This window comes from Rana temporaria, chromosome 1 (genome assembly GCF_905171775.1).
Source record: "Rana temporaria chromosome 1, aRanTem1.1, whole genome shotgun sequence".
In the NCBI taxonomy this organism is placed as follows: Eukaryota; Metazoa; Chordata; class Amphibia; order Anura; family Ranidae; genus Rana; species Rana temporaria.
The window spans coordinates 23949405-23966104 of NC_053489.1; the positions used below are offsets into that span (position 1 = coordinate 23949405).

At 48.7% G+C, this 16700-nt stretch overlaps 1 protein-coding gene across 3 annotated transcripts in view; it reads right to left on the minus strand.

Moving 5' to 3' along the window:
• RUSC2 (RUN and SH3 domain containing 2) overlaps window positions 1-16298 on the minus strand; it is a 121073-nt gene extending 104775 nt beyond the window's left edge. For all 3 annotated transcript variants that reach the window (XM_040336012.1, XM_040336011.1, XM_040336009.1), the window contains exon 1: window positions 16071-16298. The gene's annotated coding sequence lies outside the window, so the exon portion shown is untranslated. The remainder of the gene's footprint in view (window positions 1-16070) is intronic.
• Window positions 16299-16700: the final 402 nt, after the last annotated feature.

Here is a 16700-nt window from a genome sequence, read left to right on the forward strand (position 1 = left end):
GAGAGAGGAGAGAGGGGGAGGAGAGAGGGAGAGGAGAGAGGGAGAGGAGGAAGGGAGAGGAGAGAGGGAGAGGAGAGAGGGAGAAGAGAGAGAGGAGAGAGGGGGAGGAGAGAGGGAGAGGAGGAAGGGAGAGGAGAGAGGGAGAGGGAGAGGGGAGAGGGAGAGGAGAGAGGGAGAGGAGAGAGGGAGAGGGGAGAGGAGAGAGGAGAGAGGGAGAGGAGAGAGGGAGAGGAGAGAGGGAGGGGAGAGAGGGAGAGGAGAGAGGGAGAAGAGAGAGGAGAGAGGGAGAAGAGAGAGGGAGAGAGGGAGAAGAGAGAGGGAGAAGAGGAGAGAGAGAGAGGGAGAGGAGAGAGGGAGAAGAGAGAGAGAGGGAAAGGAGAGGAGAGAGGGAGAGGAGAGAGGGAGAAGAGAGAGTGAGAGGAGAGAGGGAGAGGAGAGAGGGAGAGGAGAGAAGGAGAGAGAGAGGGAGAGGAGAGAGGGAGAAGAGAGAGGGAGATAGGGAGAAGAGAGAGGGAGAGGAGAGAGGGAGAGAGGGAGAAGAGGGAGAGAGAGAGGGAGAGGAGAGAGGGAGATGAGAGAGGGAGAGAGAGAGAGAGAGAGGGAGAAGAGAGAGGGAGAGGAGAGAGGGAGAGGAGAGAGGGAGAGGAGAGAAGGAGAGAGAGAGGGAGAGAGGGAGAGGAGAGAGGGAGACGGAGAGGAGAGAGGCAGAGGAGAGGGAGAGGAGAGAGAGAGAGGAGAGAGGGAGAGGAGAGAGGAGAGAGGGAGAGGAGAGAGGGAGAGGAGAGAGGGAGAAGAGAGAGGGAGAGGAGAGAGGAGAGAGGGAGAGAAGGAGATGGAGAGGAGAGAGGGAGAGGAGAGAGGGAGAGGAGAGAGGGAGAGGAGAGAGGGAGAAGAGAGAGGGAGAGGAGAGAGGGAGAAGAGAGAGGGAGAAAAGAGAGGGAGAAGAGAGAGGGAGAGGAGAGAGGGAGAAGAGAGAGGGAGAGGAGAGAGGGAGAAGAGAGAGGGAGAGGAGAGAGGAGAAGAGAGAGGGAGAGAGAGGGAGGAGAGAGAGGGAGGAGAGAGAGGGAGAAGAGAGAGGGAGAGAAAAAATAGATAAATAAGGGAGAGGGGGCGAGAAAAAAAGAAAGAGAGGGAGAGGAGAGAGGGAGAGGAGGGAGGAAGAGGAGAGAGGGAGAAGAGAGAGGGAGAGGAGAGAGGGAGAGGAGAGTGGGAAAAGAGAGAGGGAGAGCAGAGAGGGAGAGGAGAGTGGGAAAAGAGAGAGGGAGAGCAGAGAGGGAGAAGAGAGAGAGAGGAAGAAAGAGATAAATAAGGGAGAGAGAAAGAGAGAAGAGAGAGGGATGGGAGAGAGAGAGAAATAAGAGGGAGAGGGAGGGGAAGAGAGAGAAAAGGAGAGAGGGAGAGTGAGAGGGAGAAATAAGGGGGGATGGAGAGATGGATGGGAGAGAGAAATAAGAGAGGGGGAGAGAGAGAGAAATAAGAGAGGGGGGGAGAGAGAGAAATAAGAGAGGGGAGAGAGAGAGAAATAAGAGAGGGGAGAGAGAGAGAGAAATAAGAGAGGGGAGAGAGAGAGAAATAAGAGAGGGGGAGAGAGAGAGAAATAAGAGAGGGGGAGAGAGAGAGAAATAAGAGAGGGGGAGAGAGAGAGAAATAAGAGAGGGGGAGAGAGAGAGAAATAAGAGAGGGGGAGAGAGAGAGAAATAAGAGAGGGGGAGAGAGAGATTGAGTAGAGAGAGAAATATGATAGAGATGTAGATGAGAGAGAAATAAGAGAGAGAGAGAGATGGAAGACAGGTAAAAAAATAAAAACAGAGAGAGGAGATGGGAGAGAATGAGAATAGAAAGAAAAGAGAGGTGAAAGATAGATAGATAGACAGATAGATATAGCCGGATTCAGGTAGAGCGGCGTACATTTGAGCGGGCGTAGTGCAGCTCATTTGCGCTACGCCGACGTAAAATAGAGAGGCAAGGCCAGTATTTACAAAGCACTTGCTCCCTAAGTTACGTCGGCGTAGCGTAAATGGGCCGGCGTAAGCCCGCCTAATTCAAAGTAGGCAGGTAGTGGGCGTGTTGTATTAAAATGAATCGTGACTCCATGTAAATGAAGCGCCAAATTTACTCCCTAAGATATGACGGCTCAATGGCAACGACGTGAACGTAACCTACGCCCAGCCCCATTCACGTACGACTTACGTTAACGACGTAAAATCCGACGGCTGTTCCGTCGTCCATACCTTTGGTTGCGCCACCTATAGAGGTGTTTTATCTTTACGCCGGACGTACGCCTTACATAAACGGCGTAGCTTACTGCGACGGGCGCAAGTACGTTCGTGAATCTGCGTATCTAGCTCATTTACATATTCGACGTGTAACTCAACGGAAGCGCCCCTAGCGGCCAGCGTAAATATGCACCCCAAGATACGGCGGCGTAGGAGACTTATGTCGGTTGTAGGAAGCCAGAATTCAGGCGCATCTTATTACAAGAATAAGGCGCATAGATATGACGGGGCATCCGTGGACTTACGCGGCGTATATAAAGATACGTCGGCGTAAGTCTCTGTGAATCCGGGCCATAGATAGATAGACAGACAGACAGATAGATAGATAGATAGATAGATAGATAGACAGACAGACAGACAGATAGATAGATAGATAGATAGATAGATAGATAGACAGACAGACAGATAGATAAGCAGACAGATAGATAGACAGACAGATAGATAGACAGACAGATAGATAGATAGACAGACAGACAGATAGATAAGCAGACAGATAGATAGACAGACAGATAGATAGACAGACAGACAGACAGACAGATAGATAGATAGACAGACAGATAGATAAGCAGACAGATAGATAGACAGACAGATAGATAGACAGACAGACAGACAGACAGATAGATAGATAGACAGACAGATAGATAAGCAGACAGATAGATAGACAGACAGATAGATAGACAGACAGATAGACAGATAGATAGATAGATAGAATTAGATTGGAACCCATGCTTAGTTATTTAATAAAGCCAATGGCCCGGATTCAGAAAGCGTTTACGTTGGCGTATCTATTGATACGCGGCGTAAATTCTAGCATGCGCCGGCGTATCTTCTTTTTGTATTCAGAAAGCAAGATACGCCGAAATTTGGCTAAGATACGACTGGCGTAAGTCTCTTACGCCTCCGTATCTTAGTTGCATATTTACGCTGGCCGCTAGGTGGCGCTTCCGAAGATTTACGCATAGAATATGCAAATTAGGTAGATACGCCGATTCAGAAACGTACGTGCGCCCGGCGCATTTTTTTACGTTGTTTACGTTAGGCTTTTTTCCGGCGTAAAGTTACCCCTGCTATATGAGGCGTAGCCAATGTTAAGTATGGACGTCGGTCCAGTGTCGAATTTAGCGTTGTTTGCGTTCACGTCGAAACCAATGAGGCTTTGCGGCGTAATTTGGAGCATGCGCACTGGGATACGTCCACGGGCGGCGCATGCGGCGTTCGTTTAAAACGTCATTTAAGTGGGGTCACACTGAATTAACATAAAACACGCCCACATCTTCCTATTTTGAATTAGGCAGGCTCACGCCCGGCCCTCATACGCTACGCCGCCGTAACTTAGGGCGCAGGTTCTTTCTGAATACAGAGCCTGCCTCACTAGGTTACGGCGGCGTAGCGTATCTGAGATACGCTACGCCCGCACAAAGTAACGCCGGGCTTTTTGAATCCGGGCCAATGTTTTTATCATCCAACCAGCAATAATCTTCCATCGCTCTGCCTGCTGTAATCTGATGAGAGATGAGATGTGATTGGACGGGTGATGTGTGGAATGTGATGGTCGGGGTATGGAGGAATGATGTAGAGAGCACAGTGACCTCCTCCCTCCCCCAGCACAATGTGACTCTGTGTTTTGTACATACAGAGACTGTTAGGCCTCTCTCTCCGCATCGATCACACACCGATCCTTCCTATGTATGTATTATACAGAAGAAACATATATAGAAATATAATGATGCGCCATTTCATAATCGTCTGGATATTTAGTGGGTTTTATCGCTTCCTCTCGGGGGCGGGGAACGGAGAATGATCAATTATTAATCCCATAGAGAGATCGGATCATGTGACAGATGTGCTGGGCCAGGCCTGTGACACCAAGGCCGGCCCAGATTCTCATACATTCGCGCTGCTCCTGGGCAGCGTAATGTATGAGCTCTACGTTACACTGCCGCAGGTCTACAGGTTTAAATCCTGATTCTCAGAACACTTACCTGTAAACTTGCGGCGGTGTAGCGTTAGATTGCTCGGCGCAAGCCCGCCCAATTCAAATGGGGCGGGCACCATTTAAATTAGGCGCGCTCCCGCGCCGAGCGTACTGCGCATGCTCCGTCGGGTAAATTACCCGACGTGCATTGCGCTAAATGACGTCGCCCCGACGTCATTTGCCTAGATGTATACGTAAATGGCGTCCAGCGCCATTCACGGACGTCTTACGCAAACGACGTAATTTTGATTCAATTCGACGCGGGAACGACGGCCATAGTTAACATTGGTTGCGCCTGCTAATTAGCAGGGGCAACCTTACGCGTCGGGTACGCTACGCAAACGACGTTAATTCGCTGCGTCGACCTCGCGTATGTTCGGGAATCGCCGTACTTACCTCATTTGCATAGACGACGGGGAAAAGCGACGATGCGACACCTAGCGGCGGGAAAAAAAATTACTTTTAAGATCTGACAGCGTAACAGCCTTACGCTTGTCAGATCTAATGGGTACCTATGCGAAACTGATTCTGAGAATCAGTCGCATAGATACCCGGGGCCAGATGAGGTGTTACGACGGCGCTAATGGTGTTGCGCCGTCGTAACGCCTTTGAGAATCTGGGCCCAAGTCTCTTAGGTAGATTTACAAAGAGTTAGGCCGGCTTATCAGTAGATAAGCCGACCTAACTCTGAATCTACGCCGGCGTTTGTTTAAGTGTATGCTCAAACAGAGATACGCTTAAACAAAGCTAAGATAGGCCGGCTTGCGCCGTTCTATCTTAGCTTGCAATTTTTTGGATGACCGCTAGGTGGCGCTTCCATTGCGGCCGGCGTAGATTATGTAAATTAGCTTTTACGCCGATTCCCGAACGTACGCGAGCCCGCCGCAGTCGATTAAAGCCGCCTTAGGCGGCCTAAAGTTATTCCACTTATGAGGTGGAATAACAATGTTAAAGTATGGCCGCCGTTCCCGCCGCGAGGTTCGAATTTTTTTACGTCGTTTGCGTAAGTCGTCCACGAATCGGGAGTTACGTTGTTTACGTCCGCGTCGAAATCAATAGGCCCGTACGGCGTACTTAGCCGCAATGCGCCCTGGGAAATGTAGTCGCCCGGCGCATGCGCAGTGTCAAAAAACGTCAAAAAACGCGAGGTCAAGCCTCATTTCCATACAACACGCCCCCCTCCAAGTCATTTGAATTAGGCGCCCTTACGCCCGCTCGTTTGAGGCTACGCCGCCGTAGATTAGCAGGTAAGTGGTTTGAAAATCACTACTAGCCTAACTAATTTACGGCGGTGTAGCCTAAACAGGCTAGGCTAGGCCGCCCTAAAGTTACACCAATGTACGTGAATCTACCTATATGTGAATATTTTCCCCACAAATAGATCTTTCTTTTGGTGGTATTTGATCACCTCTGCGGTTTTTTGTTTTTAGGCCGATACGTATTCTTCTACATATTTTTGGTAAAAAATCGCAATAAGCGTTGATTGATTGGTTTGCGCAAAAGTTATAGGGCCAGATTCTCGTAGTTCGGCGTATGTTTCCGCAACTTAGACAGGCAAGTGCTGTATTCTCAAAGCTTTTGCTCCGTAAGTTGCGGCGGAGTAGCGTAAAAAGGCCGGCGTAAGCCCGCCTAATTCAAATTTGGAACAGGGGGGCGTGCTTTATGTTAATAACTTGTGACCCGACGTGATTGACATTTTTCACGAACGGCACACGGCGCCGTCCGTGGAATATGCCAGTGTGCGTTGCTCCAAAGTACGCCGCAAGGACGTATTGATTTCGACGTGAACGTAAATGGCGTCCAGCCCCATTCACGGACGACTTACGCAAACAACGTAAAATATTAAAGATTCAACGCGGGAACGACGTCCATACTTAACATTGGTACACCGCATGTACGCCACCATATAGCAGGGGTAACTTTACGCCGGGAAAAGCCTAACGTAAACGGCGTAACTGTACTGCGTCGGCCGGGCGTACGTTCGTGAATTTGCGTATCTAGCTGATTTACATATTCTAGGCGTAAATCAGCGTACACGCCCCTAGCAGCCAGCGTAAATATGCAGTTAAGATCCGATGGCGTAACAGACTTACGCCGGTCGGACCTAATAGAAATCTATGCGTAACTGATTCTAAGAATCAGGCGCATAGATACGACCGGCCGGACGCAGACATACGACGGCGTATCTGGAGATATGCCGTCGTATCTCTTTTGAGAATCTGGCCCATAGCATCTACAAAATAGGGGATAGTTTTATGGCATTTTTATTATTTATTTTTTTACTACTAATGGCGGCGATCAGCGATTTTTATCGTGACCGCGACATTATGGCGGACAAATCGGACACTTTTGACACCATTTTAGGGACCATTCACATTTATTCAGCGATCAGCGCTCTAAAAATGCACTGATTACTGTGTAAATGACACTGGCAGCGAAGGGGTTAACCTGTAGGGGGCGCTGAAGGGGTTAAGTGTGACCTAATGTGTGATTCTTACAGTGTGGGGGGCGGGGCTTGGCGTGTGCAGTCACTGATCGACGCTCCCTATGACAGGGAACAGACGATCAGTGTCAGTCTCACTAGGAAGCACGGGGAAAGGTTTGTTTACACTCACCTCTCCCCGTTCTTCAGCTCTGTGACCCGATCGCGAGGACACCGGCGGCGATCGGGTCTGCGGGTCCCGCGGGCAAGGTCACGGAGCTCAGGACCGGGTCGCGGGATCTTAAAGGGGACGTACCTGTACGCCCTTGTGCCCAGCCGTGCCATTCTGTCAACGTATATCGTCGTGCGGCGGTCCTTAAGCGGTTAATTAAAATGTTTTTGGGGGTTAATTCTCCTTTAAGGGGGTGTGGCAGGGGGCGTGTCCTATGCTTACATACGTTTGCTGGTAGGTGTCCCTCTTTCCCATCTCACAATGTTGGGAGGTTTGTGTATCAGAACAGATGAAGGCTCCGATCATGTACGGCTCTACCAGTCCTAGAATACAGGAGAGGAGCGCAATGTACAATCCGTCCGCGGCCTTATGTGGGGAGCGGGGTTGTCCAAATCTTCAATACGAGGGCCACATTGTATATTCACAGGCCAAAAACAATTTTTTTAAAAATAAAATAAAAAAACAATAAAGTATGATCCAATTTGAGTCCCCCTCCTATTACATCAGAGTCCCCCTCCTATTACATCAGAGTCCCCCTTACCTCAGAGTCCCCCTCCTATTATATCAGAGTCACCCTTACATCATAGTCCCCCTCCTATTACATCAGAGTCACCCTTACATCAGAGTCCCCCTCCTATTACATCAGAGTCACCCTTACATCAGAGTCCCCCTCCTATTACATCAGGGTCCCCATCAGAGACTCCCCCTTACATCAGAGTACCTATCAAAGCCCCCTCACATCAGAGTCCTCATCAGAGCATCCTTACACCAGAGTCCTCATCAGAGCCCAGCCCCCTTACATTAGAGTCCTCATTAGAACCCCTTCACATCAGAGTCCTCATCAGAGCATCCTTACACCAGAGTCCTCATCAGAGCCCAGCCCCCTTACATTAGAGTCCTCATTAGAACCCCTTCACACCAGAGTCCCCATCAGAGCCCCCCCCCTTACTTCAGAGTCCTCATCAGAGCCCAGCCCTCTTACATCAGAGTCCTCATTAGAACCCCTTCACACCAGAGTCCCCATCAGAGCCCCCCCCCCTTACTTCAGAGTCCTCATCAGAGCCCAGCCCTCTTACATCAGAGTCCTCATTAGAACCCCTTCACACCAGAGTCCTCATCAGAGACCCCTCACTTTAGAGTCCCCCTTACAGCAGAGTTCCTCTTACTTGACAGTCCCAATCAAAGCCCTCTTACATAAGAGTTCCAATCAGAGTGCCTATGTAGCTATCAGACTACTGAATGTGTGTTTTCTCTGGAACCTCTTTTTTTTTTTTTACCATAAAATATTTGAACATGAAGAGTTCCAATCAGAGTCCCCCGTACATCAGAGTCCCTATCAGTGTCTCCCTTACGTTAGATTACCCCCTTCCCCATCAACACCCCCTTACATAAAAGTCCCTCTTTACATCAGGGTCCCCTTGCATCAGTGACTTCATCAGAGTTTCCCTTACCTGAGACTTCCCATCAAAATCCCCCCTTACATCAGAGTCCCCATTAAAGTCCCCCTTACATAAAAGCCCCCATCAGAGACTCCTGTAGGGCTCCCTTATGTGAGATGCCTCCCTTACATGAGAGTCCCCCATTGGAGCCTTCCTTACATCAGAGTCCCCATCACCTCTACATGAGAGTCTCTCTTACATGAAGGTCCCCATCAACGCCCCCTTACATAAGAGTCCCCCCTTACATCAGGGTCCCCTTTAGAGTATCCCTTGCATCAGAGTCTCTATAGGAGTTTCCCTTACCTGAGACTCCCCATCCAAATACTCCCTTACATCAAAGTCATTTGAAGTCCCCCACACACCCGAGTCAACATCAGAGCCTCCCTTACATCAGAGTCCCCATTGAAGTCCCCCTTACATAAAAGTCCCCATCAGAGACTCCTTTAGGGCTCCCTTATGTGAGATGCCTCCCTTACATGAGAGTCCCCCATTGGAGCCTTCCTTACATCAGAGTCCCCATCACCTCTACATGAGTCTCTCTTACATGAAGGTCCCCATCAACGCTCCCTTACATCAGGGTCCCCTTTAGAGTATCCCTTGCATCAGAGTCTCTATAGGAGTTTCCCTTACATGAGACTCCCCATCCAAATCCCCCCTTACATTAAAGTCCCCCACACACCTAAGTCAACATCAGAGCCTCCCTTACATCAGAGTCCCCATTGGAGCCTTCCTTAAATCGGAGTCCCCATCACCTCTACCTGAGAGTCTATCTTACATGAAGGTCCCCATCAACGCCTCTTTACATAAGAGTCCCCCCTTACATCAGGGCCCCCTTTAGAGTATCCCTTGCATCAGAGTCTCTATAGGAGTTTCCCTTACCTGAGACTCCCCATCCAAATTCCACCTTACATCAGAGTCCCCATTGAAGTCCTCTTACATCAGAGCCTCCCTTACATCAGAGCCTCCATCATAGCCCGCTTACATCAGAGATCAGAACCCCCATCGTTGCCCCCTTACATCAGAGACACCATCAAAGTCCCTCTTACATGAGAGCCCCCATCAGGGCCCCCTTACGTGAGAGTCCCCATCAGAACTGCCTTACATGAAAGTCCCCGTCAGGGCCCCCTTACATGGGAGTCCCTATCAGGGCCCCCTTACGTGAAAGTCCCCATCAGGGCCCCCTTACGTGAGAGTCCCCATCAGGGCCCCCTTACGTGAGAGTCCCCATTAGAACTGCCTTACATGAAAGTCCCCGTCAGAGTCCCCGCTTACATCAGAGTCCCCATCACAACCCCCTTCAATGAGAGTCTCCCTTTATATCAAGGTCCCCATTAGAGTCCCCTTACATCAGAGGGCCGGATATAATCTTGCAGCAGGCTGTAGTTTGGAGACCCCTGTGGTGAAGGAACTACAAATCCCAGCATGACACACAACATAGGTAACAATGCAAGTAAAATGAAAAGCTGGTCAACCCTTAGCCTTTGGACAATTGACTACAAGTCCCAGCATGCAGCATAGGAAGCAGCAATGTTCATTAAATTGGAAGAACTAAAAGTCACAGATATACAACGCAGTGCTAATCTTTAGCAGAAATTGCTTGAAATCATGATTTTTACATGCCGTGATGGCAAAATGCATAACAGTGGCGGCCAGGCTGTGCTATCTGGAAGGTGTGCCTGGATCATTAAACTGACCAAACAGAACTGAAGTCCATTAGGCAGGAAGCCAGTTCACACAACTATAGAAAGATGATCCGCACACCAATAGTTGTTCTTAAAAAATCTTCATCATTATTCAGAAACCAAAGTCCACAACCACAGATAAGATCAGTTGACGTGTTTCAGCCTATAAGGGCCTTAGTCATAGTTATGACTAAGGCCTCATAGGCTGAAATGTGTCAACTTAGTCATATTAGATTTTATGACTAAAGTGGTTAAAAAACCCTGTACAGCCACTTTTACCTACAGGTAAGCCTAGATTACGGCTTACCTGCAGGTGCTCAAAATATCTCCTAAACCTCCACGGTTTAGGAGATATTTACATGTCTACGGCGCAGGCGCACTTTAGAAACCTTTAGAAACCTTTAGAAACGACAATCGTGCCATTTCTAAAGGAGATCATGCCCTGACTGGCAGCTCCTGCGCACATTCGCGGGAGTGACGTCATCACCGCTCCGGCAAATCACAGCCTCGGAGCCGCTATACCCGGAAGGAAGATCGTGAAAGATGGACGCTTCGTGGAACAGAGGACATCGGTGACATCGCAGGCTTTGGTTTCGGGTAAGTGACACATAATGGAGCTTTACCTTTGCAGGGAAACAAAGAGGAAGTAAAACCCATCAGAGTTTTCTTCCTCTTAAGGCCTCATAGGCTGAAACGCGTCAACTTAGTCATAACAGATAATATGACTAAGGCCTCATAGGCTGAAACAGGTCAATTTAGTCATAACAGATGTTATGACTAAGGTCTCATAGGCTGAAACGCGTCAACTTAGTCATAACAGATGTTATGACTAAAGTGGTTGTAAACCCTGTACAACTACTTTTACCTACAGGTAAGCCTAGCTTAAGGCTTACCTGTAGGTGCTCGAAATATCTCCTAAACCTTCACGATTTAGGACAGGGGTGCCCAACCTTTTGAAGAGCGAGGGCCACTTAACTAACTTCGACAACTTCGGCAACCAGTCGAGGGCCGCAATGAGCGGAGTGGGTGGATGACAGGTCACGGCTACGCTATGGCCCTCCGATCCGCCCAGACGAAAGGGTACAAACTCCTTTTTGTTTTTCGGATTGGAGGTAGGTGGGCGTAAATAGACATCTGTCGCTCTATAGAGGTGAATTAAGGGTCCCATTTGGTTGGGCTGATCAGGGCCACTGGTTGGCCACCCCTGGTTTAGGAGATATTAACAAAAGAGATGGGCAATATATCTACGGCGCATTGCGCCATAGACAATGGCGCAGGACGCACTTTAGAAATGGCGATCGTGCTGTTTCTAAAGGAGATCGTGCCGTGACTGGCAGCTCCTGCGTGCATGCCATCATCACCGCTCCGGCCAATCACAGCCTCAGAGCCGCGATACCCGGAAGGAAGAGGGTGAAAGATGGACGCTTCGTGGAACAGGGGACATTGGTGACATTGCAGGCTTCGGTTTCAGGTAAGTGACACATAATGGGCTACTATACAATGCATAATAGCCCATTATTCTTTACCTTTGCAGGTAAACAAAGAGGAAGTAAAACCCATCAGGGTTTTCTTCCTCTTGCGGCCTCATAGGCTGAAACGCGTCAACTTAGTCATAACAGATGTTATGACTAAGGCCTCATAGGCTAAAACACGTCAACTTAGTCATAACAGATGTTATGACTAAAGTGGTTGTAAACCCTGTACAACCACTTTTACCTACAGGTAAACCTAGATTAAGGCTTACCTGTAGGTGCTCGAAATATCTCCTAAACCTCCACGGCGCATGCAATGCATAGTAGCCCATTACGGTTTATCTTTGCAGGGAAACAAAGAGGAAGTAAAACCCATCAGGGTTTACTTCCTCTTAAGGCCTCATAGGCTGAAACGCATCAACTTAGTCATAACAGATGTTATGACTAAGGCCTCATAGGCTGAAACACGTAAATTTAGTCATAACAGATATTATGACTAAGGCCTCATAGGCCGAAACGCGGCAACCGATCTTATCAGTGGTTCTGGACTGTGGTTTCTGAATAAAGATGAAGATTTTTATAGGAGCAACTATTGGTGTGCGGATCATCTATATATGCACTCAGTGAAAAGGCGGGGGATCGGGCCCCCAGGAGCTCTTTCATCGGTATGTTGTGTGGGTTGCTTCTGCTTTAAGTTCACACAACTGTCTTTGAGCTGTAGTTTGCGAAACTTTCCTGGAGTTCGGCTATGAAATGCAATAAGGTGCTACAAAGAACATGTGTGTGGATGGACTGTAAGTCCCAGCATGCAATATACAGTGCAGACCCTGCACCATGCACAAACCATAGGCCTGTAGGGGAAAGGACTACAACTCCCATCTGATGTGTCTGGGCACAGTGATAATACTACAAAATACCATCTTACAAGTGCCAAGTCATAGCAGCCAGCGACAAGGGTCCATTACACCTCTTTCTTATGATAAAATAAAAGGTCTCCTTGGGCCAAATTAAGAAATGGGTGGGCCCGGGGGAAAATATCTCATGGGTGAGATTATTTGAGTAATCATTTCATCTTTCCTTAAAATGATGTTCCCCCATCTTAGATTTCCAAGAGCAAAGTCCACTTTGAGATACTAGTAGAGTTTAGAAGTAAGGGCCCCACTGCGCCAATAATGGCTGTTGCCCATCATTGTTATCAGTGCAGAGTCCTCAAAGGGACCCTTCTCAAAGGGACCCTTCTTCTCAAAGGGACCCTTCTCCTCAAAGGGACCATTCTTCTCAAAGAGACCCTTCTCCTCAAAGGGACCCTTCTCCTCAAAGGGACCCTTCTTCTCAAAGGGACCCTTCTCCTCAAAGGGACCGTTCTCCAAGGGACACTTCTTCTCAAAGGGACCCTTCTCAAAGGGACCCTTCTTCTCAAAGGGACCCTTCTCCTCAAAGGTCCCAACACACCTAATATGGTGATGGCCAGCAAAACTCCAAGACAGCTGAGGGCTCAGGTAGTGGACCCTCTTAATCGAGAAAGCCTGGGACAACTGCCATATATTTCTTTTTAAACTGGACCCGTGGAAGCCACACAGGGCACCCCTACATCACATGGTCCTACCTGAGAGAATAGTAGTTAGCATAGAGGGACCCTTCTCCTCAAAGGTCCCCCTGTGCCAATTACAGTGATTGGCAGAAGGACAATAAGGCTACTTGGGGCTCTGGTGGTAGACCCTTCTAACCTGGTGGGCCCAGGACAACTGCCATATTTTTATTATAATGCTAGATCTTTGGAAGCCACACAGGGCTACCCCTACATCACATGGTCCTACCTGAGAGAATAAAAACCGATAGTAGTTAGCATAGAGGGACCCTTCTCCTCAAAGGTCCCCCTGCGCCAATTACAGTGAATGGCAGAAGGACAACAAGGCTACTTGGAGCTCTGGTGGTAGACCCTTCTAACCTGGTGGGCCCAGGACAACTGCCATATTTTTATTATAATGCTAGATCTTTGGAAGCCACACAGGGCACCTTGAAACCAATAAAGGCCACTGTCCATCTCTGTAACCAGACATTCCTCTCAAAGGTTCCACCACACCAATTACAATGATAAACGCAGAGACTTCTGGACTATTGGGGGCTTTGGTGGTAGACCCACCCAACCTGGTGGGCCCAGGGCAACTGCCTCATTTTTATTATTAAACAGAACCTGTGGAAGTAACACAAGGCACCTCTAAGTCATGTGGTCCTCTCGAAACAATAAAGGCTACTGCCTATCACTGTAATCAGCACAGAGGGACACTTCCTCCCACTGCACCGATTACAGGGATGGGCAATGAGGCTCTGGGACTACTTGGGGGTTTTGGTGGTGGGCCCTAAAAACCCGGTGGGCCCAGGACAACTGGCATGCTTCTAATAACAAACTGGACCTGTGGAAACCACACAGGGCATTTCTATGTCATACGGTCCTACTCAAGCCAATAAGGGCCACTGCCCATTGCTGTAATCAGCGCAGAGGGGCACTGTCTCCTAAAGATCCCACTGCATCAATTATGGTGATGGCCAGCAATACTACTTGGGGCTCTGTTGGTAGGCCTTTATAACCTGGCGGCCCAAGAGCAACTGCTCCATATTTATTCTTAAACTGGACTTGTGGAAACCACACAGGGCACTTCTATGTCATGCGGTCCTACTCACGCCAATAAAGGCCACTGCCCATTGCTGTAATTGGCGCAGAGGGCCTGTTCTTCTTAAAGGTTTCACTGCACCAATTATGGTGATTGGCAACAAGAGTCCTGGACTACTTAGGTGTTTTGGTGGTGGGCTTAGAGAAACTGCCCCAATGTTATTATTAAAGTGGACCTGTGGAAGCCACACAAGCTACCTTGAAGTCATGGGGTCCCACTTGCGTCAGTGAAGGCCACTACCCATTGCTATAATCAGGGCAGAAGAACTCTGGGCAATGAGACTCCTGGACTACTTGCAGAGTTTGGTGGTGGATCCTCCTAACCTGGTGGACCCCATTTTTGATAGTAAACCGGGCCTGTGGACGCCACACAGGGGACTTCTATGTCTCGTGGTCCTACTCACCAGTGAAGGCCATTGCCCATTGCTGTACCCTTCCTCCTAAAGATCTCAATTATTGTGATGGACATCAAAACTATGGGATTGTTTGGGGGTTTTGGTGGTGGATCCTCCTAACCTGGTGGGCCCAGGGTAACTGCTCCATTTCTATTAGTAAACTGGACCTGTGAAAGTCACACAGGGCATTTCTAAGTCATGCAGTCCTTCTCTAATCAGCAGGAGCACTAACATTGCAACATACACCGATAAATCAACTGGGGCTACTGGGGCCTACAGTAGGTAAAGCCCCATGCCCCAAAAGATGGAGAAGTTGCTCGTGGACCACCAAGTCAGAAATGCCTACCAACAGAGCCCCAAGTAGCCATGGTTATAGCCCCATGCCCTAAAGGATGGAGAAGTTGCTTGTGGACCACCGAGTCAGAAATGCCTACCAACAGAGCCCCCAGTAGCCATGGTTATAGCCCCATGCCCCAAAGGATGGAGAAGTTGCTTGTGGACCACCGAGTCAGAAATGCCTACCAACAGAGCCCCCAGTAGCCATGGTTATAGCCCAATGCCCCAAATGATGGAGAAGCTGCTTGTGGACCACCAAGTCAGAAATGCCTACCAACAGAGCCCCCAGTAGCCATGGTTATAGCCCAATGCCCCAAATGATGGAGCAGTTGCTCGTGGACCACCAAGTCAGAAAGGCCTTCCAACAGAGCCCCAAGTAGCCATGGTTATAGCCCCATGCCCCAAAGGATGGAGCAGTTGCTCGTGGACCACCAAGTCAGAAATGCCTACCAACAGAGCCCCCAGTAGCCATGGTTATAGCCCCATGCCCACCTAAAATAAGAAATCCAGACTTGCCCAAGGCAGCTGATGTTCTCTCATGTGCGTCCACACAGCAGGTGCAAACGGAGGCCATTATGGCCCTCCAGGGCCCATCCATGACCCTTATTAGATCATGCCTTTCCCCCTCATTGCACCAGTAGCAGCACCCATCAGCTAGACCCAATAAATTCGATTCATGAGGCCTTTGTGTGTACGGTGGGTGATAATGATCAGGAGATATAACAAGAACCTGTTTTTTCTTAGCGGTGGTTTAGCTACGCCCCAGGCTTGGTGTCTCCTTTTTCAAATTAAATAGACATCATTAAAAAAATAAAAAAGCCAAATATACAAAGGAACGCAAAAGTCAGCATCGTCATCCTCCTCCTCCTCCCCGCACACCCTGACACGGCAACACAAACAAAACACGCAGCCAACGCGCGGAAACTGCTGACACAGAAAAAGCACAAGCGACAGAAGCAGGAGCCTCCATAGGGCGCAGATTAGGAAAAATTGGTGGATTGGCGATGGACAAGGTGACACCGCCGGTGTGTAACGCACAAAGGAGACACATAGACAGGCACGGCCATATACAAGAGCCCTGTGCCTGGAGGAGCCTGCAGCTGTCACCTCTCCGCTGACAGTACAAGGACACGGCGCAGCCCATCCGTCCCCGTCCCCTATTATCCTTACCTCCAGGGCCCTACAGTCCCCCGGCACGGCTCCTTTCTCCTCCTAACATGGCTCCTTGTGTGGATCCTTCATGACATTCCTGGCAGAGGAGAGGGAAGACGGCACCATCCCACCATCACACAGCCCTGCCAGTGCAGCTGTTGTGACGTCAGCTCAGCCTCTGCCCAGGGAGATGATGGCTGGGGGACCAGAGGGAGAGGAGAGGAGGGAGAGGAGAGGAGGGAGAGGAGAGAGAGGCAAGGAGAGGCTGCAAGGTAGCAGGGATGCAGAGGAGAGGAGAGGAGGGAGGATGGAGAGGAGGTGCACAGGCAACATTAACTCCTTCCATCCTCACCACTAGGATCAGTTACATAATGACACACAGTAGCAGGTATTGTCACATATTGTCAAGTGTTGCCTTTTTCATTATTCATTTATCTTATTTTATTATTTTTTATCTTAATTATTATTTTGAGTTTTATTCAGTTTTTTATTCATGTTTGTATTTTATTCTAACTTATTATTATGTTATCTTTTTATCCTATTTATTATTATTTAGAGTTTTTTTCCATTTTTAAATTAGAGTTTTTCTATCATCTCATCTTTTATTTTATCTAAACGTATTTTTTTATTTTTTTTAACTTATTTATT